This window comes from Cygnus atratus, chromosome 2 (assembly GCF_013377495.2).
Source record: "Cygnus atratus isolate AKBS03 ecotype Queensland, Australia chromosome 2, CAtr_DNAZoo_HiC_assembly, whole genome shotgun sequence".
In the NCBI taxonomy this organism is placed as follows: Eukaryota; Metazoa; Chordata; class Aves; order Anseriformes; family Anatidae; genus Cygnus; species Cygnus atratus.
Window position 1 is genome coordinate 67,538,018 of NC_066363.1, and position 27,459 is coordinate 67,565,476.

The window sequence follows — 27,459 nt, forward strand, 5'->3', positions numbered from 1 at the left end:
GACACTGCAGAACGTAGTGCTGCAGTGACACAAGCTACCTCGTGAATGCTTTCCCAGCCTGCTGTAACAGAACTTGATTGCCCTGTTTGCATTAATGGTCAAAAATGATCTTAATTTAACACCTCATTTATGGAAAACACTTCCAAGTAAACACATTCCAGGTCTCTATCTTGTGCCTTTGTTTCAGTCAGGTGCAGTTACAATCCAGACCATTAAAGCATACCAATTATTAGCATCACTCTTGGGACAGAGGAAGGGACAGAGGAAGGGAAGGAAGATTCACAGTGAATATTTCTCCAGTAGCTGACTACTGAGAGAATACAGAGACATGCTTTTCTACAGAGATCATACATGTTGGTGTGAGGAGATATGTGGAGAGACTACTTCAGAGGTGCTGATGGATTTGGTTATGATTTTGTTCCCGGACTGCACAAAAAAAAAAGAGTAGCAAGACCACTCCATCATGGGCCACCTAGCAATAAAGCTAGACATGAAGCATGAGGAAGGTCATGTCTTGGAGGTCTGTGAGGAATATGGTGGTGCTGACTCAGCTCTATAGGACAGCAAGCCATCCAACATCACCCCATCAAGTGCTTCAAAGCACATGTAAGCAAAAAATTTTAATGGCTTTCTGTGTATCTCTGACAATACTGCTGAGTTAAAATTATAGTAGTCGACACCCACAGACACATTAGCAGCAAAGGATACATTGAACAAAAGAGAACATGCAGAGCACTGAGGACTACTTTTTGGTCCTCCTACAGATGGCCATGCTCCGAAGGACAGACAGATGGACTGTGTCGTAAACCTGCAAATTAATGTTTTTATCTACCAGTCCAATCTGCATATATTAAAATGTATGTGATGACTACAAAATCCCAAATACTTCAGTTTCTTTGTTTTTCATGTGGGACCTTTTTTTTAGGGTCAAATAAAAATTTCTGTAAGTACAAACTGTGTTAAACCTTGTTTCTCAAAGATCTGAAAAGCTGAAGTACTAAGTAGATATTTACATGGTAGGGAAAAAGCAGTAGATGCCAATAATGACAGTTACTTCAGCTGTAACTGGCAACAGAAATGCACATGATATATGCAGGCACACACATACACATATATCTCATGTTTACAACCAGGAGTATATTGTAGTTTCTAGGTAAGAGGTAGCCCTGTGTAGCTTATGAACACCTGTATTCAAGCGATGCATTTACTCTTTTTTTTTTTTCTTTAAACTAAAATGATCTAGCAATTTCCACATCCCTGTTAATACAAGAAAAGGAACAGGAACTAATGTTGCTAATGTAAAGAGAATACATAAAGTAGTTCTCAGGAGGCGATACACATTTCCCCAATACATAGCAAAGCAGATATATTGGAAACACATTTCCTTTCAGGCTGGCTACTAAAACCAGAATCTATTTACACACAGTTGCTGCGGTAAACTGTCTCTGCCTGTTTTTTTGCCTTGTTTTGTTAAAGCCAAGACAAATAATAATAATAATGATAATAATTGAGTAAAACACATGCAGCAAGTTGAAGAATACATGCCACCACGTGCCCTGGTACAGAAAAGCAATAATCATTCCAGAGGGAAATCACTGGAGAGGACCCGAAGACTCCAGCAGTAAGGAAGCTTAAACCATGAAGCTCTTCTATACTGTCAGATGGGATAAGCACATTGCAACATGCACGCTGCCATGTTGCGCTTTTGTAACTACAGGGAATGGAATTGCTTAATTTCCTGTAAGTTCAGAAAGTTGTTGTGTAGCTACAGGTAAATAGAAGTTCAAATAAATACACTTCTGAGTCACCAATCAACCTCTCATTTACCCAGTTAACAGGGAGTGTGAATGTTTTTCATGAGAGCCTGGTGAATACTACTCACGTTAGGAACATGCTCAATCTATTTGTTCACAGAGCAACTGCTTCACAGCGCTCCCAGCTTTCGAGTGGAGCAGAAGAAGAGGAATCTGAGCTTTTTGTGCAGGGTAGCCTGACAGCCCCCTCGCACGGCTCTGCTAATGCCGTTTGGTTTGACCTCCTGCATCCCTGATCTCGCATCTCTGAGTGGTGACTGCCAATCGCACCAAATTGTGGAGTGGGTTTGCAACAGTCCGTAATATCAATGTACTTCAGACGTCAGGTGGGGAGAATTCTTTGTCAGAAAAGTGAGCTGTGTTGGTTCTGCTACAAGCTGGAGTGATATAACATGCCTCCCTATAACTGCAATACTCAGGAATCAATTGAGTGCTCAGGGACAGATTCTCATCTGTCTAAAGCGAACCACTTTCTCTAAAACTAACAGACTTACTGAAGCTAGCAACACATTTTTTGGATTACAGTGAGAGCAAATGCGTATTTGAGCTTGCGAATCCACCTTTGAATTTAGGAATTTGCACTGACTTTGATTGCACGCAGGCAGAAGGCAGCTGCTTACCACACACATTAGCTCGCAGTAGTTTAAATCCAGCAATGCAAAACAAGTGTCATGACCATCTGCTTATTATGAATGGGAATTTTCAGAAAAGATTAAGAGGGAAAAATGGCACTCATCTCTCAGGTGCAAATTTCTCTGTCTATTTAAAAAGTTGAGAGAAGAAATAAAATGACAAACTGAAAAGGAAAGAAAGCATAGAAAATAAGGTGAAACTTTCCTTCAGTGCTGCTCAGCATCGCTCCTTTGAAATGAGCACAGCTATGCCAGTGCACAGCACTTGAAAGACCCAGAGCATGATGAAGGGAAAAAGAAATAAAGTGATGGTTAAATGGATATCCTAAGCTTCTAGAGATATTTCTGTGCCTTTTTCACTGACCAAAAGATAAGATTACATGTTGTAACTGTCTTAAAAGATACCATAGATTGGAAATAACAACAACAAAACCTTTTCTTGTTATTACCTGCAATTTCAATGTTCTTTGACCAGCAGGGCACCACAGACCATCTACCTACAATGCTTAGATGTATAAAGAATAGCCACAAATGCTATTAAGGTTACAAACAAGTAGCTAAGCTTAGGCAAATGATACCAAAATCACTCAGCATCCAGCTACTGTACTCTACTGTATTGTATTGCATCCTTTTCTCTAATTAAAACTAATATGGAAAAATGCCAATAAATAAGTAAATCACACACACACACACAAAAAAAAAGACTAAAATAGCTAAGGAATCGTTTTGGCGTTCACATGTGTTAACCCAACCCTGTAAAACATACCTTGTGAAAGTAATAGATACAGAGATTAGTTGAAGTAAAGCTGATTCTTATCCATAAGCGCTGTCTCATAGTGAGGATTCAAACTTTATGTCCAGAAAAGCCACATCAAATCTCTGCTTGAACCCTCAATACTTGGCACATCTTTGGCACATCTGTTCAGAGCATGAGATCAGTGAGGAAGAAGCATGGTACTGCCTAACACAATACAGCCTCAGATACAGGGCTTTTACATACCATCATGATAAAGAGAGATTCTAAAATGTCAACCAAAGGAATGAGAAATTATCAGATCCTGTTTTGAAGAGCTTTCAATGTATAAATTATTCTTGTTTTGGCATACTGAATAGGCAATACACTTATATTTAGGAATTGCTTTTATACATTTTCCACTATAAGATGATTAACAATTTGTTAAAAAAGCACAAATGTATATATGAAATTTTAATTGGGAAAATGTGTGAAAGTAAAGGTTTTCGTTATTTCGAATTTCCTTAATGATGTCTAAAGGAAGCTTGGATATGTGAGTATCATCAAGTTTTTAAGTAAAGAATACTACTCCATTTTCTGTAACAGTTCTGTGATTTTTCAAGTAGACAATCGAAATGAACGTCTAGATCCCTCTTTAATTATATCCAGACGTCTTTTCTCAAACAGCAGATTTGATTTCTGAAAAGGATAATGGACTTTTAATACTACATGGAGTCTATTCACTGATATAACTCAGCCATATGTGTGGGAGCTGTAAAAATTACCTTCTTTTTTTTTTTTAACAGATATTTTGGCATCCTTTCTTTCAGATTGTATTATCAAGAAAAAAGGTCTTTAAATGGATTTTCTCAGAATAGTAAGCCACCTGAAAAATTTCTCATAATTTTTTTTAACTACATTTAATTGACACAGAGAAAATTGAGAAACCCTACATGTGCCTGTGTGGATAAAAATTTGGATGACAAAACAGTATAGTGCCTGTCTAATACAGAGTTCCCTGAAGATTTCAGAGAGCTCGATGAATAATTGCATTCCTGTGCACTCTAGAATGAATGCAATGCCAAATTGGTTTTGTCAAACAAATCTGATGTGATGTACTCAGAAGTGAGGTCACGGAGCTTCCTGGCTACAACATTTTAATTGAAATACCCATTGTATTTCATAGAATCATAGAATCATTAAGGTTGGAAAAGACCTTCAAGATCAGCTGGTCCAACCATCACCCTACTACCAATGTCACCCACTAAACCATGACCCTAAGCACCAGGTCCAACCTTTCCTTGAACACCCTCAGGGACGGTGACTCCAGAATTTCCCTGACAGTGCAGAACAACCACTTGAAAGTCATGAAAGATGCTATTGGAGCATCTATTCTGCAAAAAAGAACAATGAGTTGCACCATGTGCACAGTTGGTTTTAATAACCTCAATACCTGAAAACATGGGATTAAAAGAAAATGTTTACTTTAGAGTGGGATATATCATGCAAATTGATATAATCAGAATCAGGCCCAAAGAATTTTTTTTGAGAATTTGATAGATCTAAGTGATGATACACGTTATATTTAAACATAGTAACAACAGCATGGAGGACCTGAAACAAATAGCAACAGGTCACCAAGTTTTAGGACTGATTCCTTGGGCCCACTGAAATCAGAAGCACATTTTTCATTAACTTTAATAGGATCAGGATTATATCCAATATTAATGATAGGTAATATAGCAACTACCATTTATGAAAACCTCTAATCTGCTGCTCCTGCTCCTATCAGTAACTTTTCTTTGACGTCTAAGATTCGGATAGGAAAATAATACAGGATATGGTATAGGAGTTAACTTTTTTTTTTTTTGTACAATAAATGAACATCACTTTTGTTATCAATCAGTTTCTTCCATCTATTACAAGCTATTCCTTGGGATGTTTTTAGCTTAGCTTCTGAGTCAAGGCTTGAGGCTGGGGAGTTAGGTGGTCCTATAAGAAAAGGAAGGAAAGAAAAAGATGTATTAAATGATACCTTTGTGGTCTGTGAAATGTGTCATGTGACCTGCTATCAAGATTTTCCTTCTTGAGGAGCTGAAGGAGAAATTTCTCCTCTTTGATGTCCCAGAGGTCAACACTGAAATCAGAAAGAGAGCAAATGTGGAGACTGGGGCAGACGATCAATACTGTGGCTGTGTGCTCAACCTTGGCTTTTTTACAGTTGTTCCCTGCATTTACAGAGTGTTTGCCATTATTTCTTTTAATCCTTAGCCCTTATGTAGAAGCATCTGGAGTTAATACTGAATGCTTGGTTTTGATTCCTATAGTGTTTTCTGTAGTCTGGGTTAGTCTTTCCTCACCACAGCTTTTAACTCCAAAGATACATCTTCACTGTTGATTCATGTGAGTTACTGTAGATCAAGGTGACAGCAGACACATGTGACATAAATCATGAGCAGTACAAGGCAACCAGATGACCACACAAAAACCTCAGGCTTGTGTGGAGAGTATAAAACTGTCAGGATCTGTTAAGCTATATGCTAGGCCTGTGTTAAATACGCCTCAACACTCAAATGAAGGGATATTTGTGTGGATTTTTGATGTGGATAAGTCTTAACAGTGCAGAAGTCATAATCTGAGCTAGCTCTGGAGTAAAATAAGCTTTAAACCCACAGCTTTAAACCCACTGAGCCCACACGTTACTTGCAAAGAGGTTACGATGACAAAAGTCAGGTGTGGGCTCTTCCCTCTATGAGACTGGCGGCTGGAGGTACTCCTTCTTCTGTCCCGCCTGGGTCCAAGAGATATGCCTGCCTGCTCTGTTGTCTTCCATCTCAAGACAAATATTTCTCTTTCAATTGGATGTCGTGACCTACAGTGCTCGTTTACAAGCAAAATTTACACTCAGCTCATTATTGTAATTGTTCAGCTCAGTACTGTAATGTGAAATCTGCAGCTTCTGATAATAAAAGCACTGGAGTATAGCACTTATTGTCACATCTCTTACACAGCGGGATAGACACGCTCCACATCACATCAGGGATCTGGCTGTTGCCGTGCCTTAGCTCTCTTCTGATTCATCTTAGTCCCCTCCCATGGAAACTGGGGAGTAGGAGTGCTGGGGAGGGAATATGGTTGTGTGCTGTGCTCAGGGTGCTATGCTAACACAAAATACTGATGCAGCTGGAGCACAAACATGAACCTGGGAGATGGATAATTCACCCAGCAGCTTTGGGAATCTCATGCAATCACAAAGCTAGCTGCAATTTATTTATTTATTTATTTTAAGCAGGAAATGCCAATTTGTGGATAGCTAAACATAGCACAGAACTGTATTGTTTTGAGAACATTTTATTTTGGTGCTTTCTGGGAATGCATAGTCTGACTATCCATTTTCAAATCTAATTTTCATCTCAAGTTCTTCTATTTTATTTGGTATATCACAGGAAAAAATCAAAAAATCAGGAAAAAAATACTGCATCCAAGTCTCCTCCCTCCCTAAATTTCCTTACTTTAGCTTTTCAAAAATTTTTGCATTCAGTCTCTGTGGACACTTAAGGTGGAGAAACACAAAAACAAGCTCAAAAACTTTGGATACATACACATTTGGATATAAAAACAAGCAGTTCCCACCCACCTCTTCTTCAAATGAGATTGCAGAGATGCTATCACACGAAAGAGACCCTCACATCATTTTTCAATTTTCTCTAATACAGTTTTCAGTCGAGTTCCTCATTTGGAACATGTCACACACTGAAAAGCCCAGTGCCACACATTTGAGGTTTGGCAGACTTTGCAACATGGTAGGTTTCGGTTCCCTTTGACATCTTAGCATTCTTTGCTGATGGTGACAGGGAAGGCCAAAGGGGAACATGAAAAGCAGCTGGGTCCATGCTGGAATAAGAATTCAGTGAAGGCCTACCCAGGCTCACTGATTTTGGTTTCATATGGAGGCCAGCCTTAAATCAACTTTTGGCTGGAGGTTTCAATAGAACATATGCATTTTTATTCAGGCTTTTATTTTCTTGTCAGACCTTTAGTATTTAAAGTCCTCCCAGCTTTTGGTCTCCAGTAAAGAAGAACAAGCCAAGAGAAAAGAAGGCTGACCTGCTTCACTAGATACTTTGGTATGTTGCTGCAGATAGAGTGGCAGGCTTGGTGCCACTGGCCTGAGGAGCTAGCCTTATTTAGTATCCAGTCTACCAAATCATTCAGACAAAGTAATATGAGCTCCTTAGGTTTCGCTTCTTCAGGACACCTGCCCCTGGTCCTGGAGGACTCAAATGTCGGCAGGTGAGGACAGAGAATAAATACCTTCCCAGTGTCTCTGTTTGGCAAGCTATTCTTCAGTTCCCCTCTTGCTTTCTGGGTCATACAGGTATATTTCTTGAAGTCAGGGAGCATCTCAGACAAAGGAAAACAAATAAAAGACTGCAAGTTGGAAGGACAATTATCGTCAGTGGCCTTAATAAGGAAGCTTACAACCTACGCTGAAGAAAAGCTATAATGATGCTGGAAGTAGTGTTATCTCTCACAGAGCACTGCAAACCAAAGGTGATTTATGGGGAGTAAGCGTGCAATTAATATAGTCTGAATTGCTCCAGGAAGTAACACATAAAAAATCAAAACCTTTTGCTGCACCTTGGATTTAGAGAAGCAAATAGAACGAAAGCATGAAGTAATGGAGCCAGTGGTGCTCAGGAAAAGGAAAGGCTCTTTCAAAGTGGGTGGGTGATCTGAAAATCAATGAGAAGGAAATGAAGCTCAAGTCCACTACAAAAGTATCACAAATCAAGATCAGTTACTGTTAAACCCACTGAGAACAGCTCAGCAACAGAGCAAAGAAGGTGAGGTCTCTGACCTTGTGCAATGGGGCAAGCACTTTTTCTGTCTCTCTGTTCAAAAGAATTATAACTCTGTTTAAAGCTGCTGAGTAATTTCTGCTGATTCATAGTGAGACATTTGCTAATTCCACTAGCATGTAAGGAGAGCTACAGACAGAAATATTGCAAAGGAGGCTTACAATTCGTGTAGGCTTTTAAAACCCTCGGCAGTCTGACAAGCCACACTCATTCTTGCAGCAGGTACTTCAAGAAGATGCACGTACAAACTGTACAAGAAACTGTACAAGGAAGTGTTGCATAGATGTATGGAAATTGGTTCAGTATTGGAGTAGCACATATGGATTTCCTCACAGGCTTCTGGCTGAGAGGGGCCGGAGCATCCTGCCAAACAGAGCAAATAATTCCACTCTGTCCAATGCAGCAAGGTCTCATCAGTAGGGTAGGCTCCAGCCACCAGTCCCTTACTGCCCTTTCCAACAGGCTGAGAGCTGTTTCTCCTCTCTGGTATGATGTGAAACTTTTCTGCAGGAAAGGAAATATGTAATAGGCTCAGGGGATCATATAAGAATTAAAGGAAAAAGTATACTCTAATCCTGGATATGAATTAGTGTTCCTGTGAAATATTACAGAAATTCTTTACACAAAGGTTGTCTGAGGCATTAAAGTTCTTCACAGCACAAAGCTGTGAGGAAACTGGACTCTGTGACTGCTCAACAAGAATAAAATGAAGATTTATCATCAGAAAATGAAACAACTTTTCCTTGAGAAAACATTTTCCCTATGTGGACTTTCAATTGTGAAAATCCTATGCTGTAATTTGGCATAAACAATAACACTGTCCTACTTTGAATGCCAAATGAGAATTTACCTACATTTTTCTGTACCATTACCTCCTGAAAATTACCTGAACAAAAACTATTGTTTTGGATCAATATTCTACTTTGTATCCACTGGTGTCACCATACTGCTCTGAGAGCTGTGGTTCCTGGTTTCATGTACTCCTGTCAATCTACTTTCCTAGTAAACTACATCTCCCCTGGTTCATTAATGTTTTACTCCATATTCCGTGACAACTTTTAATATACAGACACTTCCTACAGATTCAAGCTGATCTCTCCCCTCTGTCTCAGCACACTGTAATGAAAGAGGTGGTGTGGAAATCATTCAATATGCTCCAGCCTTCTTCCAAAATCCTACACATGGAATAAATTACTGCAGAAGAAAGGCACCACTTGTCCCAAAGACTGCCTGTAGTCTGGTACTATGGAAAATGCTTTTGAACAGCTCATTCTAGCAAATAGCAAAACATAGGTTAGTAGAAGACCTCTTCTCTTCCCCTGCCGTGAAGTGGGACAACATGTTAGACACACAAACTTTTAGTTGGGGTATTTTGTCTCTTTTTTATGCTAGTCTGGCCAGCAGGTTTGGTTTTCCTCTTCATTTTCCTTTTTTCATTACTTCCTATACAAAAAATACAACTGTAGATGATACTTGAGCCTTTCTCTGTGTGGTCTTCATTCCTATAACCATTCTATTCTCCACTTGTTACTTCAGATAGTAATTTAAATCCCTGTTTCTTCCTACCCCTGACACTCAACCCTCACCCTTAAGAACAGCTATTCTTTTTTTCTTCCCAACTGCCATTCTTGCCTGGGCTGGAGGCCATCAAGCTCACCCATCAGATGATTTTTCACATTAATTTTATCTTCTCTCCAATATGATCCCCAGACAGATTATTTTTCTGCAGTTTGAGATAGCCATCATTGGAGAGAAAGATATGGTTTCAGTTTATATTCTGTTACTATATGAGTTACCAGTAACAGCAACCAAAAATTAAGGATTCTGACTTCTTTCCAGCTTACACAGCCTTTACTTAGGAGAGGTATACTTCAACACAGTGAAAGAAATTACCTAAGGCCATTACATATCCTTTAAATAGCACATTCTGTGTAAAATAAGTGGTAAGTGTGGCTAATAGTGGAAGCACTGTTAAATGTAAGCAATTATGAATGTAATAAAAAGTCCCTTTTGGGATCTTTTTTGGGGGCAGAAATAACTACAGCAGATGTTAGCAGCTTTCTGTAGACTCAGCTATTCTATTGCAGCTGTAGACCAGTGGATACAGACTATGAGTCTGTAACACGTTTGCTTTTCTTAGTCCCCCTTTGCCAACCATTTGGAAGTAATGGGCAGATGCCATAAGAGATCCACACACACACCTTGAAACCCCCATTCATGGGTTTCTTTCCTGTCCCACATTTATGTCACAGGTAAATAAGAAACTCCAAATTGGTTCCTTTAGGGAACTTGCCCATTTGTCTGACTGGCAAACTTCAGATAGCCTTCATCACACTTAGATGAGTTCCTCTTCTCTTACTCTGACTGGAGGACAGATGCTGTGGTATAGCAGTAGCCTTGCATTCAGGAAACGCTGTAAGAGCAAAAAAAAATAAATAATATTCTGAACACAGCACAAAATAACCCTTATATTATCCTTCCTAGGTGAGACATTTCAGAAGGCATCACCAACACCATTCACATTGTCAATGCCATGTAACAAGAGCTCTCTGTAAACAGGATCCTGTTTCTAGATTTCCATGAAAACAACATTCTCTCTTTTCTCTTTGACTCTCAGAGCTATCTAGCCCCTTGGTTTATCCCATTATTCTTTCAGGCAGATATGTGTGTTTAGGGGCTCTACTTTATTCTTCCCACCACTGCTTTACCTTCCTTACTTCAGATCCCTTTTTTATAATACTTTTGCTACACAAAGAAGCTCTTTCCTCTAAGATTTCTAATATTCCAGTTGTATATTGACTGCTTAGGCTGTAAGAATACCTGCTAAAACATGTACCCCCGTTAATATAATACCTAGGAATGTCTCTTTGTGAAGCACATAATAAACGACACAGTCCCTGCAGATCGGGAAAGTCTGACCCACATGAAGGCATCATGTAATCCAGATGGTTTTGGAAACAAAATAATCATTATGTCAGCAGCCAACTCCTTTCTTACCTTGTGATTTTAACAGTGACTAGCTTGAAATCACATGATACTCTAATTAAGCCTTCTGCATACACCACTTATCTGCATACAGATATAAGATCTCATCACCAACATAAATCAGTTCACCAATGCAACTGAAGAAATTCAGAGTAAAAAAGTTGGAAACGTCAAGTGAATTCATAACATTACACAGCTCTTCTGTAGTATTGGAGCATTTATATGCTAGAAATTTTGTCTTTCAGCTCCAGAAGAGATGCTTTTTCTTGCGCTAAGCAGCAGCAGTACGGAAGTGACTCATGGCAAAACAAATAATGAAACGGAGATAAAAAGTGCAAAAGCAGCTCTGAAAATCATGGTGAGGAAGGGAATTTTTAAAAGGTTATGCTATTTATTAATCTGCACCATAACTTTACCTCAGCTTTTTGTGCCTTACTGCCTGGTAAATTGCTGGCCATGAAAGGACCAGTAGGAGGTAGCAGTCTTATTTCTGTTTGTGTGACTGTCACTTCTAGGTAAATGGAAGGGACAAGCACCTGGGCATAGATATTTTTTCTACCAGTGCTGCCAAAAGATTTACAGAAGCTGGTTACCAAGCAACTGTTTATTACAAAAATCTCAATAGCATCCTTTTGTAACTCCGATTTCAGAACACAGCACTCAACCCCCACTGCTTCTGTAAGGTCATGTAGGATATAGCTTTTCTCCCAGTGCAATTGTCATCAGTGTCACAAATGGGTTTGCACAAACCACCCTTCACTTTTTCTTAAGATACCCACTCTTAAGCCGTAAATCGTATATATTAAGAAGGTAACTCCCACACAGTATGGATCACAGAGAGTTAAATGACTAGGTGAACGTTTAAGTGGCTTCTGGATCTCTCGCTGTTACCCTGATATTAATCTAAAGGACAAGACACTTGCACATGGGGGCGATAAGTGCCAATTACAGAGCTGAGAGAGAAAGAGCGCTCTGATTGGGCTGATAAAAAGCAAAAAGGGCCAACCCTGCAATGAATCTGCGAGCAGCACTCCTTGTGTCTGTGCCCTCTCAGGCACACGTTGCTTTTTCTTCTCCAGATAATTTCTGTATAAAAAGAACATTTCAATTTTGTTTTTTTTTTTTCTTTTTTTTCTTTTTCAGTTTCCAATGATAAAATGCAATAAATACACACACATACACATACAGATTTGCATATATATATATTTTACTTATATAAATAAGCTTTAGATTTTGAGGTTACTGCTGAAGGCAGAGTTTGGGCCACAGCACAAAGGAGGTCCCATTGGACTCTCCTGCTAACAACCAGTGGCAGCAGAAAAATTGCATTGATCCCACACTCCCTGAATCCTCAGAGCATCCAGCTCAATGTGCTGTTTCCAGGGCTTATTCATCTTCCAAGCCTACTGCACACAGAGTGTTCAGCAATGCATCGCTGGCTTGCGCATGTATGCGGGGAACACAGAGGTAGAAATGACAGCTTCCCAGGACTGCGACCACCACAAATATTGACCGTCCAAAAAACTGGCCCTGAACTACCTTTTAGTTATGAGGAGGATGTAACCTCAAGGATGGGGAATTAACTTAGGAAACTTTCTTACCAAACATGTTAGACAAGATACATCTTTGCGGCTTCAGACATCTTGTGAGAGCTTTTTCACTCCCCTCCTTCATTTCACCTTATTTAAAATTAACTTACATTCTCACCTATACTTAAGGAGAAACTGTTGCCATGGTAACACTGTAGGTCTTCTAAATCCAGCACAGGATGTAAGCAACCCAAATGAGTCCCTATAGAAAGCAACACTGTCATGAGACGCAGCCAGTCCTGCAAGGATTTCATGCAGGGGGAGTAGCCACCACCACTGTCCCCGGGAGGTGCTGGGGCTCTCAGCCAGGAGGCTCCTCTTGTCCTTCACCCTCCTCAGAAGCACAAGGAGCTGAAAACCGAGAGAAAACAGAAAGACAGAGTCTCGGTAATGAGGTGGGAGAAAGGTGCCCCCAGAGCTGACCCCAATGCTGCTGTGCTTGAAGCTCTTGACAGCAGCACAAGCCCCGTTTGCTCGGTGGCAGCCTGTGGTGAAAGAGGGTGTGTGGTTCACGTCATCTTCCTCTGTTTTTTTGCATCTATTGCTCATGCTGCCAAGCTGCTCTGATTTTAAATGCCTGGCCCCATCACATTGCTCTCACAGGATGTGGTGATTTCTGTGAGCTGGCCATGGGCAGCAGTGTGTGACTCAAGGGGCAGGTGGTCAAGGCGGCATCATCCTGACTTGCACAGAGCTGGTCACATCCTCATCCATGTCGGCCTGTCCAGCTCCAGAGACACCACCAGGCTTGGAGAAGTCTCTACCACATCACAACTGAATTTGTGGGCAGGGTGGCCCCAGAGTAGGGAGGAGGAAGATAGGAAGATTTTTTTTTTTTTTTCCCTTTCTCACATCTCATCGAGACTAGCTCCAGACAAAGAAAACTAGGGCAAGACATAGCAGAGACAAACCTTTTCTTTACCCTTCCTGAGATTTTGATGCTTGTGGGATGTACCAAATCACTCTCAGCTACAATACCTAAGTAACCCACATGATGTGGGGTCTCAGCTACAATACCCAACATTAACCCACTCAGGTTCTACATCACTCTGATCCTGCCTGACACGCAGAGTAAAAGGAATTTCAGTCTCCACAATTCCCCCCACCATTTTCTTCTTTGCTCAGTTCATTAGTGCCTTCATGTAATGAACAGCTACTCATAAGACTGGACTGAGACCACTAAGTCATTTCCCATGGACTGCTTAGCTGCCATCAGAAGAGCAACAATTACTGATTTGGGCTGGAGTCGAAACAAAGAGCCCATTCCTTCACACATTGTCCAATCCATCTGCTGAAAATTATTCCACACTGCACACACGGGCAGAAATCCTGTTTTAAAAGACATATTTTGCTCCCATTTATGTGACTTGCCTGTGTATTCCCAGAATTCCCAGGATTTTAATTTTCCCCTGACTATCTGAATTCCAGGTTTTCTGGAATAAATCCCTACAAAGAGTTGATTCAATAATGAAAACAAGACTAGATTTTAAAAAAAAGGGAATGTGCAGAACAGATACTATCCTACCATTATTCTACAAAACAGGGAGAGGTTTTAAAGCTGATAAAGCCAAAGTAAAGACTGCATTTTTCTGCCACTTTTCTCTTCACATTGAGAAATCTTACAGACTGCTACATAAACAATCCCACAGTTTACAGTGGAATTCTTTGAGACAAGCGTGTCAGAATCTAGTATAGGATTTCAGGGAGGGCAGAAGCTATTTTTGTAAAATCATAATTTGATCTGCTTGGACTATCTTTATCACAGGGTATTGTGAGGTTACATATAGCAACATACAGTCTTTTTTGCTAAGAGCCTCCCTGCTTCCTATATTGAAAATTTGCTGGTGGTTTTGCCTAAACAAAGAATACAGAAACAGGCTAAATAAAGCTTCTTGGTTAGCTGTTCATTTATTTAAAATTGAACAGAGCAATAACAGCTACAAAAAAAAAAAAAGTAAGGCAATCAGTGAATTTGCACAATTTGCAATCAGTGAATTTGCTGACCTCCCAGCTTCTGCAGCTCTCATTTTTACTGTAGTTTCCCTCCTCCAGATATTCCAAAATCCATAAAGATCCACATATTGGACTAGATATTCTCCCACTTACGATCTCTGGGGATTTCAGTTCTGCAAAAGCTCAAAAACCTTATTGCTTTTGTTCATTCTGTTAGCTTGGCACACTAAGTCACACCAGAACTATATTTATCCATTTTAATTTTCTGTTATTTTAACATTTTTCTTTTATTAAACAATTAGAGAAAATGAACAATACTTAATGGTCTTTTTATTAATTTCAAAGTTTATTCTTAATATTCCTACCTCCTAATCCATTGCTGAACCACCAGTCTGCTAAGCAGACTTCTGTCGGCTAAATATCATTGGTGGCTTTTAATTAGACACAGACACTTTTGAAAGCATTTCTACTGTATGCAGTAGCAGGCAGTCATAGGCACAGTCAGACACACAGTTTCCACTTCCTCTATCCCAAATCTTACATAATTTCTTTAAAATTAGCAGAAATTAAATAAAAATTGTATCAAATCATAATGCCACATCTTTCTGTCTGCTTTATCCTGGTGTGAACAACTGTATAGTATCCCAGTCAATGGGAAATCAACTTTACATTTTTACCATTTAAGAGGAGATTTCAGCAGTCTCCTGAGCTACAGCTGAAGTGGTCCACACAGGAGGAGAGCAGAACGAAAGTTTCTGTCCGTGATTCAGGGCTTACCAATCTTTCTTATTTATTTATTTATTTTCTTCAGCAATCTTCAGTGACATCCTCTATCCAGAAATGTTAGAAACCATCAGAAAAATTAACGTGTAGCTAGAGACAGTTCTGCTATCAGGGGAGAACCTGGAGCAGATGAGAAGGTCATGGGATACTGCCAAGTATATTCAAGCTGTACCCAATAATCCTGTGACAGTAACGTCATTCTGTGCCCTTGTCAAACAGCATTCCTACCTGCACAAACAGATGTGGAAGCTCTGCTCTTGGTATCTGTGCAATCAGGCTTCCTAATCCCAAAGGGGTGCTCAACATGCCACTGTTCCTCTCTGTCCTATGGTATTGAATGAATCTCTATTACTCTACTCTTCACTATGCCTTGCTGGCAGTAACAAATCAAGGAATTAACTGTTTTGGAAAATTACTTTCTCTGTCAGGATTGGAGAGCTGTGAGGAATTCAGTAGCTCAGACAGAAAATAAAAACAACTTATCTGTTAATGCCAAGCTCATATTCTAACCCCATACAGCTCCAATGCCACACCTGTTCAAAGAACCTGGGAAGGATCCCTGCTTTGCTGCTGTCTGTACATCATGTCTTCTGCAGACAAAAGACTCACATTTCCATATACCCATCAAATTCAGGAGAACTAAGCTTTTATTCACACATAGACAAAAGCAGTGTGAAAAACTAGTTGAGGGAAACTCAGAAAAGCATGCACAACTAATGCAGTATTCCAGTCTCTGACCCGGCATATGATTCTTTCAGATACCACATTCACCTAACACTTTCTATATATATTTAAATACATATATTTGTGCAAATGTATGCATGCATATGTATGTACATAAGTACATATACATGTATATATTTCTTCTATTAGTCTGAAAGAAATAGCATAATATAGGAAGAAACACTGCCTGCAACTGGGAGAGACCAGTGTTTTTATGTGGAAGAAGATATAAGAGCCTGCATTTGAACAAAAATAGTTGAGCCCTTGCTTAGCAGCTGAGACATACAAACTGGTTGCACGCGTGCTTTTCACCTGAGCTGCGAAGCAGAATACCTTTTCCCTTGGTGTGGTTCACAGCATGCTCATTAGCATGGCTTATGAGGCCAGTTTTACTCCACAACTGGCCAGTAAGCGGACATGCCCATTTATCATGCCTCAGCTGAGAAGCAATAACTTGGGAAGCACGGGTCATCCAGTCACATACACTAAAAGAAGGAACCAGCCATGCTTGCTACCAGCCTCCTTCCCTAAAACAGCAGGCTGCTAAACACAATGGGTCCACAGGTATAATGTTTAGCTCTTACTTATAGAACAAAGCATGTCTCGTTTAACTCTCAGTCTTATCAGGTATTTCAAGTATGGTGAGACATGTTGAATCACAGGTCTGGCAAAACCTGAGGCATCTTGCTAGACAACAAGGTGATCTCTACTTGAAAAGGAACTAAGAACCAGTGAAGGTAAAAGTGGTCAAGGTTGTTTTTTCATTTTATTTGTACAGTACAGTACCCATTTTTTCTGGGCACTTTGTTGAAGAAACCTGTTTGGAAAGCAAAATGGGGAACACGATGCTGCATACGAAGTGTGTTGCATGCTGTGGAACAAGGCTGACGTACTGGGCTGTAAATAGCTGTGAGGCTACTGCTTGCTGCCTCCATGCAGAGGCAGTTGCAATGTCAAAGCAGTGGTCATTTTAGTAGGTTTTTGAAATGAACTAAGGAGCTGGTAAAAGAACATGGGACTTATTTAATGAGCTATTAAATAAACTAGGAGCTTCTGTTGGATATCGATCTGACAAGGCAGCTTCAGTTACCGGGAAGACGCACAGACAGACTGCTAAAGTGAGTTTATCTGAGTCTAGTTACAGACTTTCTTTGCCATTTAGGTGGTATTTGAAGTGAGACAGGAATAAAAGCAGTTTCTAAGCCATTTGAAATGGCATTTCTGACACCTCAGGTCAACCGTCATTTTATTTCCCATGCAGACATGTAACTGCTATACGTGGCACTTACTTAGTAAAAGCTGGGCTGGAGCCCTGGACACGATGTTGCTGCCTGATTTCTCCTCCAGCCTAGGACAGCCTAGCATTGCCATCTCCAAGCCACACAGATAATTTCTTACCCGTGGTTTGCCCTCAGCTGCCTGACCTCCACCGAGATGACAAAAAGCAGGGAACAAATTAACTGCCAATTATTTCTGAAGCTAGCTACAGTAATTTTTATGATGAATGTATTTTTTCTTGGCATAGTACACTTGAAATTATCTGATTTTCCTTTTTCAGTTTGAGGCACAGAAAAGTAAGGTTGTTCCTGGTTGTTCCTGAATGTTAGCCATTCTTACATATTCCAAAATGTCTCTGTTGTCCAAGGGTGTACACAAAATCTCTATGTCAAAACGTGGAGCTGAAACCCTATTCCTTAAAACTTTGCCCAGCATCAACAGTATGTAACAATGAAACCATATCAAATATCTTTAGGAGTTAGCATATATAGATTATATTCATTTTTCTTCATTTTCTTCTCATGGCTTTTTTCCCAGCTCTTCACTGCGCAGTGACCATCAGCAAGCTTTAACAAAGAAGTGCATGGGAAGAACAAGTCACATACTTACCTATTTTCATACAGTTTGATCCACTGTTTCAGTCAGAGCATAAATTATTTCTCTAGAAAACCAGCATAATGGAAGCCTAGCTATCTATTATGTTGTCACATAAAATCCCTAGGAGTTTATGAGAAGTCTCTCACTGGAAACATGTAAGGTACAGGACAGAATGCATTAAAAGAGGTGCAGCAGAGAACTACCTTAATCCCATGGATGGGCCAGATGACCTAAAAATGTTTTATCCTCTAATATATATGTTTCCATGTTACACATGTTTCTCTTTTTCTGATTGCAAATCCCATTCAAATGCACACCTCTTCTCCTGTACAATGCAATGTATAAAATGGCACTAACCAATTATCTTAGGCATTTAATACCTACAGAGTCTGTCCTATTAGAATTCCAAAAGCCCATTTCTTCCCCTGATATGTCATTAGAATGAAAGTGTCACTATGCTCCTGATGACTTGTACTAAAGAGGGAGTCAGGACTGACTGTGAAATTGTTAATTATAACCTTACAATGCATTTCAGAAAATATTAATAAGACTGAAATTTCAGTTATTAATTACATAATGAGTAACACAATGCAGTTGTGCAGTCTAATCCAGGCACATTCCTAAATAATTTAATTCTGAAAACAGTGTAACATAAAGAGCCTGGATCACAGTGAAATCAAGCAGCAGCAGGAATGTAAAGGATTAAAGAAACAAAAAAAGACCACCACCCTCCCCCCTCCAAAAAAAAAAAAAAAAAAAAAACAACTCTGAACCCTAAAATTCAAATACTCTTCAGTGATGAAAATTAGATTAGGAAATGTAATTGCAACATAATATCTAATCAAAGAAAACAGCATCAATCCGGCACTTCAGACATTAATATCAGTGGTAAAAACTGCACTCCAGCAATGTGCAAAGTGTTTGACTGATGATGTTTGCTTCCAGACTATCCATGATGGGTTTTATCTGTGCACTGCTAGGTCTTTCTTCACAATACATATTGTGCAAGTGGACATATTTACAATGAGAGCATAGGATGGCTGTCAGGGAAAAGATGTGAAAAAGTTGTGGAATACAGGAAGTCTTCAGATTTTTTTTTTTTTTTTTTACTAGGATGCCAAGAAAAACAGCCATCTTTCAAAAACATTTGTGAAAAAAACAGGAATCGTTTCCCATGCCTTTCCTCCTCCTTTGTCCATATGCACATATGTCCAGAGTTTACTGAAAATCAGAGACACAAGGTATTTGAATGAAGTGTACCCATGCCTGAAAAAATCACATACAACTGCAAGGTGAAGGGATGAGATCTCCTGACACCAAGCCCCTCATCTCTCATTCTTTTGTCTCCTTGCCTGCCCCCTCATCAGCCTCCTTCCACTGCGCTCTACGTCTAAACAACACCCTGCCAACAGTGGGGCTGAGCTGCACTTCTGCAAAATATTTCATTTTTGGCAAACAAGTGTTTTCTGACAACAGTGGCCAAGGAAGTAGCCCTAGGTTCCTAGCAGGGGCAGGGAGGATGCTGGAGGTGGAAGGGTGCAGGAAGCGTGGCCAGGGAACACTTTGGCCAGGCTAGTTTTTGGTGGATTGCCACATCCTGGTGTGTGTCAGAGGGACGGAGCTAGTGTGGTGACCTCCAGTGCCACCCACACGTCACAGAATATAAGAGGGACGAAGTGCACACTCACACGCGCAAACAAAGCAAAGGCAAGGAGCTCCAGCCTCAAGCAAGAAGAAATCAGGTTGCTTGGGGCAGGAGGGCCGGGGAAGGGAACAGATTGCTGCTCTCCTTCTTGCACCTGAAAGCCCTGCTAAAGTGTCAATTGGCCCAGCAGTGGCAGCATAAGGGCAGTCTGTCAATCGGCACCAAGCCACCTGTAGCCAGCCTGCAGGGAGCCAACATGACTTCCCACTTAGCCCACGTGCTGGCTGGCTTCCAGGTATAGCCCATGTCACCAGCACAGGGCTGCTGCTCGGCCTGCACCTTCACCTTCCTGCCAGGAATATGTTCCTCGGGGTTTTGGTGACACAAGTTGAGCCGTAGGGAAACAAGCAGTGGTACTGAGGGTTTTTCACTTGTTGCTGCAGACTGCAAAAGAAACCACAACTCGGTGCTTTTAAAGGATAAGTAAGTTCTTAAATGCTGGTTGGGAACCTGCGATGCACACTGAATGGATGCTGAGAGCATGGGCAGCATAATTTTGTTAACTAGATAACCTTACTTTCCTCTGCTCTTTCCTACCCGCTTGCTGCAGACATTAACAACACATGAAGAAATGCTTATTCCCAAACTTTGGCAGAGAAGAGGTCACAAGTGTTAGTTAGTTAATTATACAGCTGGTGGGGCTATGCTAATTATATTTAATTTTAGGCAAAGCTGAAGTGCCTGAGTTAAATCCCAAATTTGAAAGGCACTCACCGAGATCGAGATTGCATCATGCAAGACAAATGCATCTCCTTACTCCCTTGTGAAACACACTAGGTCAATGCACGAAAACCAGCAGCAGAAATGTCTATATAGAAAAACAGAAGCTTGCTAGCTAATAGCATTACTGCAAGCAGAATACACCCATGCTCTTGAAAAATAAACTCTTGAAACAATTTGCACCTCGCCTGGCACTGTTGCTACATGGCCTACAAACCTTCCCTCTGCACCTCCTTCTCTTCCCCTTCATTCTTTCCTGTAACTTGATGAAAGCAGCACTTATTCAGTTGATATTTCTTTGACACCATATGTGCAATTTGCACCAAAAAAAGTTTTGGCTAAAAAAGAGACGTTTACTTAATGTTTCTTTTGCAGTCATCAAAAGCATGCACTTTGATTTCTTTAAAAAAATAAAATAAAATAAAAACTCCCCAAAGATAAAAATCTCCCCTTCCCAGAATGAATCCTAGATAAAAATAAATAAATAAATAAATAAATGTTTAGCTTGCACTTCTCTCTTTGTTAGTAATGCTACATAGAATGACATTCTAAAGCAAATGTTTTCGTGCTTCACTGTGCCTTTTAAAAAATGATAATTTGATGCACAGAGACAAGAGCTGGGGTGGGGGGGAGAGCTTCCTGGCTCAGGTTTTATGGAGTTAAAAAATTCCAACTTTGCCAAGCAAAAAGATTGAGAGGAGAGGACTCGTGCCAAGTGTGGAGGACTATCTTCCAGAACCATAAGCACAGCTCTGGTGATTGCAGGGCAAGGCTGCATTGTTCTGGGAAGCTGCATTACACACAAAGGAAATTTTCTGCTGACAGAGCAGCACTTTTTTTTTTTTAGGACCTTATTTTTAAATATCATGAAGTAATGGGTAATGGCAGCTTTGCTTGGTTGTCGGCCATGCAAGTGAGAAGCTACTATAGCTGTATTAGTTTGCTCACCAGTATAGAATATCACAAGAGTTCTATTATCAAGTGTTGTACAATGAACACATTTCTTCAAATACACATAATTAATAATGGTCCAGGCTGAGTAGAAATGTTTTCAGCATACGCTTGGCCAAACTTCATTCAGTTTATGACTGCTGACGAAAATAGCTCAGAGCTTTTTCATGTGCTTAGGGGACTGCACTACTGAGCCTTTTGGTCTTAATGTCACAAGCAGCTTACCTGTGCACATCCCTCAGATGGGTACTCAATGCAGCCTGAGAAGACACTAGCATTTCGTTATGACCTTGGGCACAAGCTGCAGGTACTGTCTTTGTTCACAACACTTAAGCAGAAGGATGTAGCAATTTTTCCCTGACAAATTATGTTATTCACAGGGGAGGAGGGACATTTAGACTAACAGGGGTTTCAGAGGAAATGCTGCACTGGACTAGATTTATGTAGAGGTACCAATTAGAAATGAAGCATTTTCCAATACCGACTACAATGATGTATTTTCCAGGTACACTATACCTATGCATTAAGTAATACCACAATAGAGTAATCCAGCCAAATGTTTGGTTTTGCAGGACTCTGCTCTATTTCTTGTTGCAACATAACAAATTGTTAGCCACTTCAAGTAAATCCATGGCTATATATCCACCTTTCCTGGCATGCAGAAACCAAACAGTTCACCAGACATCCGCTCAGAATAGCAGATGGTTGTTTTCCTGACAACAGTTACGTTTTTGTGCTTAAGTAAGTGGCATTCTTGCAGGACAAGAAGTAACACCACAGTGCAATGACATAACCTCGTATCGCCAAAGTCAACGAGATCTGTGCAACTGCTGGGGATGGGAGTGAAAATGTTCTTAAGTGGTCTGTGAATGTGTTAAAGTTGGGAACCTGAATCCAATATTTGAAAGAGTAGCTGAACTGTTTTGCTTAACAGAGAGGGAGAAGTGTAGAGGAACATTTTGTCTCTTCAGAGAAAAGGCTTTATTCAGTTAAGATCTCGTTGAGTCTATAGGCATCTTGTTTCATCATGTAAAAATATCCTTATTGCTGAAGTCTTTGTCCACACCTCAGTTAGTCCAATACGGTCTTTCCTGTATAAACCATTTCTCAGAAACTTCTCTCCCACTTCCTAATTCTCACGTTCACCCACAGATACCCTGCAAATCTATAGCTGGGTGAGAACTGGAAACTGCAGCTTGAGGGAAACCACTTATCACCAAAAATATTCTTGTAACATTTGCAACTAAAGTTCAGAAATGCAAGAACATGTACACAAAGCAAAACTAAGAATAAATAAACAGCATAATAACAATAGCTTTTTTTTTCTTTTAGAAAAGAGGAAATCAAATCTGTTTAAACACACTACCTCCTGCAGTTCTCCAGGGTACCTCAGACCTGGTAACAAAACAGTGAGTTTTCCTCTGTGCCATAAACACACACTGGCAACCTGATTAACACAAGTGCATTCCTTCATCAAAACAATGACAGTTTAGAAATGGCAAACTATTAACAAGAATTAAGCCTGCAGGAAAGGAAGACCTCAATTTCAATCCAGGACCGTGTTTAATTCATCTGTTCATTTATAGCCATCACATTCTCTACTGCATCCTCCTGCATGGTTAAGAAAACGGGACACTGCTTATGACAGTCGTGTCAGCACCTGCAGTTTGACTCTTATTAGGTTTACTGCTGAGTTAAACAGCAGTTGTATCTCCATTGTAATTACATCCCTAGCTCACCTTGGCCTACTTTAGCTTTCCAATATGAAGTCTGGCATTAGCCTTAGTAAGGTAATTAATTTCACACTCGCAATATGCTTTATCCTGCAGCTTTTACAGGCTAGCCTTATTCCAAAGCTGTATGCCATATTATGTCCTTAGGTGTCCACTGAAAGAATGACCAGAGGACACAGAGGTCAGTGTTTATTACCTCTGCCAGTGAGCAGTGTACATACAAAATAAGCATTTATGTGGTAGTGTATGTACACACATGTCAAATGGCTGGCTAGTGAGAGAGAGATGAAGCAATCACACTGCCATATAATTAGCCAGCACAACTCTGTTCTGTATCACATCTTTCTTTAATCTTTGATGGGCTGTAAATCCATCTACCATGGGACTAATTCTCACTTCCCAACCCACGCTTCCCGAGAGAACAAGGTATCCTACAGAGCAACTTCATGAAGATCTGTTTCTCCTCCACCTCTGCTCTCACAAAGACACAAATCCAGTTGTGTGCTAGGCTGGCATCTTATAAGCCTCAGGGCTGGACCCTGTGTTCTGGCAGAAAGGGGGTGGTCACAGCTTCCCAGCACGAATCAAACAGCAGTTTTCCCACCTGCAGTTATTCAGTTTTTAGAAATAAACTCATACTTGGTTGCACTGGAAAGTCCTCCGTGAGGGAGATGTTTATTCATGAGAGGCAGGAAGGAATGCAGGAAGCAATATCAGTAAGATTACATCAGTTTGCACACACTACAGCTGTGTAAAAAATCCATAGGGCCACAGAATTTAAGGCTAGACAAGCCTATTGAGAGCAACTTGTCTGACCTCCTGCGTCAGATTGAATTTCTCCCAGTAATTGCTGTAATCAAGCCCAATGCTTCATAGTTAAATATAACATTCCTAAAGGTCTGCAACTTTGATGAAAAATTTCTAAAGCATGGAAATTCTACTGCAGCCCTTAGTAATCCATCCCACTGATTAATTACCTTCGCTCTCAATTTTTTGCGATTTACTTGCAATTACATTTATGGTGTTTTCTTTGTACATAGAAAGAGAAATTGGAGTTGCATTTTTTAACCTGGCATTGAATCACTGGAGCAATTTCACAAATGTTATAGAACAAAGGGAACAGCACCTCAGGACTGTCCCTGCTCAGGACTCCATTTCTCAGCAGTCAAAGAACTGCGCCCACATTTTATACCAAGATTATGAGTATTTGGGGCCAGAGGCTGTGTTGCTAGGATATACACAGTCTGAGAAGTGCTATCACAAAACAGACCAGCATTAAATCCAATCTTTCTGCCTATGGCATTACACTGTGCTTCATGTGCATCCCTTTGCTCACAGTCTGAAGTATGCATTCGATCTATGTTTATTTTCAACTTTGTGGTCTTTCAGCTGACTATATGAAAAAACAGTATTTGATTGGAACCACATGGCTCAGGTGCTCTTGATTTTTCTGTGTCATACAAGTCAAATCCTTCAAACCGTCCAGAATCAACTTTTTTTTTTTTTTTTTTTTTTTTATGATCTTAGAGATCACAGCAGATTTGCCAACTTTGGTAGTTTTGTTTGTTTGTTTGTTTTTGAGGATATCGGAGTAATCTTAAGAAAAATTTCAATCAGCTCCTGCTACACCAGTAGTGGATGTGGAAATTCTGTGATATTGATGATTCTGCAAATTATTTGCTTTGACACCAAGCAAAATGTAATGCTTTGAGTTTCATTGTTATTCAGAACTATTTGAAGATAGAGCTGTCTGAATACATCAGCTTGGATGAATTTTTCTCCTGTGCTGCATTACGAGGTTTAGCATTTTTAACAGTGTAACTGAAAGGTAACACAAGGACTGCAATATACAGCACTGCGTAAGAGCTGTGCAGCCACTCATGGGACCACAGAGCCCAGCCAGCCATTTTGTGACATTTAGAAAAGACATTTTGCCACACACAGAGTCACTTTGGGAATGCCAGTACACTCAAAAAGATTAGGGGTCCTATGTATTTCACCTCTGTACTCATGCTCCTACAAAACTTCCTGCCATTGAACTTCACGGGTGAAAGCTGATGGGGAAAGTAAGTGCTCCTTAGAGGGCTGTCCCTTCTGCCATGGATGAATTTGGATTAAGCGTGCAAAAATACATCCTTGAAATATAAGAGATCAAAATGCCTGGAGGCCCATAGGAAAAGCTCCCTCACCTTTCACTGTTTAAGATGAGCTTCACTTGCATCATCCTACTATGAATAAAGAAAACATTTTCTTACAATCCTTTCCCTAAAGAATTAGAAAATATTTTAATTTCTCTTTGTGTTGCCCATATACTCAAAAGAGTTTGTGGGCATCTGTCAGTCAAGAGGGTATTGTTCCTTGGCTATCCACCCTTGCTGATCTGATTAGTCAGTTTGATTGACAAGAGATAGTATTTTGGTTATGTTTATTATGGAGAATTCTAACTGCTATTAAAATTCCAAACACAAATAAGTTCATCCTTTTCCCCAGTGTCACTGAGACCTTTAAACAATAGCAGTGATTAATTTAAACTGAAATCTAAGTTGTGGTTCCTTCTAAATCCAAATGCCCTTTCCCCCCATTTAAAGTCATTAATTATCTTAGTGAGTTATAAATTCCTTGATGAGCCTGGAATATTATGATCAACCTGTTGCTATTTGGAGAAAATATCTGTTTTTGCAGCCATTTGCTTGAGTTAAATTCTGCTATTATTGACTGCAGCATGCAACCTGCCCCATGGCCGAGGAAGAAGTCATTTTATTCTTAAGCAGTTGATATATCCCACAGGCAAGCAGATTTTAAAATGCTGCTATATGTAACTAAAAATGTGCAAATCAGTCTTTACTACTACAAACTTACCATATATCATGACTACTTATTGATAAGTTTATCTTCCACTCATATACACATCACACATGTAGAAATGCATCTAGAGGGATGGAGTTTTGTCCAGGGTGAGGAAAATGAGTTGTTCCAGCACCTCCTTGTGATTTCTGACACTATTGCTATGATGACCATCTGCAAAATGTCCAGTATATCTACCTCTCAGAATTAAAAACAAACAAACAAAGAAACAAACAACAACAACAAAAAAAAAACAAAACAAAACAACCAACCAAAAAATAAAAATAATAATAAAAAAAAGATTGCCCTGGTTATGAACTAAGAGGAAGAAAAACCTTTAAAAATATAATATTTAAAGGGTGATGGTGGTTGTATTCTGTAGTACCCATTTCAAAAGCAATGCACTTCAGTCTAATATATTTGAAGGAAAGAAAAGCAGTTCGCATAAAGCAGATAAAATTGGTTAGTCAAAGATGATGATACAAGCAGTAAGAAAAGTCACTTGAAACAAAAGTTTTTATACAAAGTGACTTCAAATGCAGATCATATAATGCTTTTTTCCTACCTTATATAAAGAAAAGACTGTATGTCATTGAAGTCTTATGGAGACTCTTATGGGGAGAAATCTTTTCTCCCCACTGGTGGAACCTACATAACTTGGTGAGGACAACTATATTATGTATTTATCTAAGTGACATTATCCCACCTGTGTGGCCAGAGTTAAACCAAAGGGACAGAAGAGTTGAAATCTTCAGGAAACAAACAACAAATAAACAAAATCAGGCAAAGATGAAACAGCTTAGGTGAACAGCTTCAAAGGGTTTATCTTCAAAGGACTTGGCTGGGCCACCAGTTTGGAAAAAGCTTTCTACCTGAATATGAAGGTGGTTTTCTATTCTTAAGCACAAGATGAGAAACTATTTAACTATTACAGAGCTTCAAGCCAGAGAAGAAAGTAAAATATTAATAAGAATGTCACTGACAGTAGTGCGTCAAGCTGCAAGAGAAGCGAAGAGAGAGAAAAAGAAGACCCAGCAACGAAGACTGCTTACTTCAGCCCAGAGATGGAGGTGAGCAGGCTATGAAATATACCAACCTTTTCAAGAAAAGAAGAAACGCATAGAAATGCTTTTATTATTGTAACTCCTTGATATGGTGTATGGTAGAAGATCACTGTTAAGACAGAAAGTATGTTAAATATTCCCTCTCAGCATCCAACAAGAGCTCTTTTCTTCCCACTTCAAAAGATTAAACCAATGGAAAATCTGAGAAAAATATGTGAGGTTTGAGGCCATATCCAATTGCCTGAAACATGCTTAGAAGTCCTATTTGTCATTTTTCATGCCTGCCTGCGAGGTCACTGTTCTATAGATGTCTACAACACATCTATTGTAGGCGTCTTCCCGTCAGATCAGATGGTCATCATAAGCAAGGCAAGCTGTCAGGCACACGCTTGCCTATTTAATCATTTTTTGTGCAAGTCTAGTAAAATACATACCTCTACCCATGTACCTTTTCTTACTTATTTGTCCTTAGATAGCATTTCTGCCATTACTG

The 27,459-nt window shown here is 39.8% G+C and overlaps 1 long non-coding RNA gene across 1 annotated transcript in view; it reads right to left on the reverse strand.

The window, feature by feature from the left end:
- LOC118254732 (uncharacterized) overlaps window positions 1-13,079 on the reverse strand; it is a 35,694-nt gene extending 22,615 nt beyond the window's left edge. The window contains exons 1-3 of the long non-coding RNA XR_004780741.2: window positions 12,734-13,079; window positions 12,033-12,112; window positions 10,243-10,454 (exon numbers count right to left, since the gene is read on the reverse strand). This is a non-coding gene — a long non-coding RNA (uncharacterized LOC118254732). The remainder of the gene's footprint in view (window positions 1-10,242; window positions 10,455-12,032; window positions 12,113-12,733) is intronic.
- Between the last annotated feature and the right edge of the window lie 14,380 nt (window positions 13,080-27,459).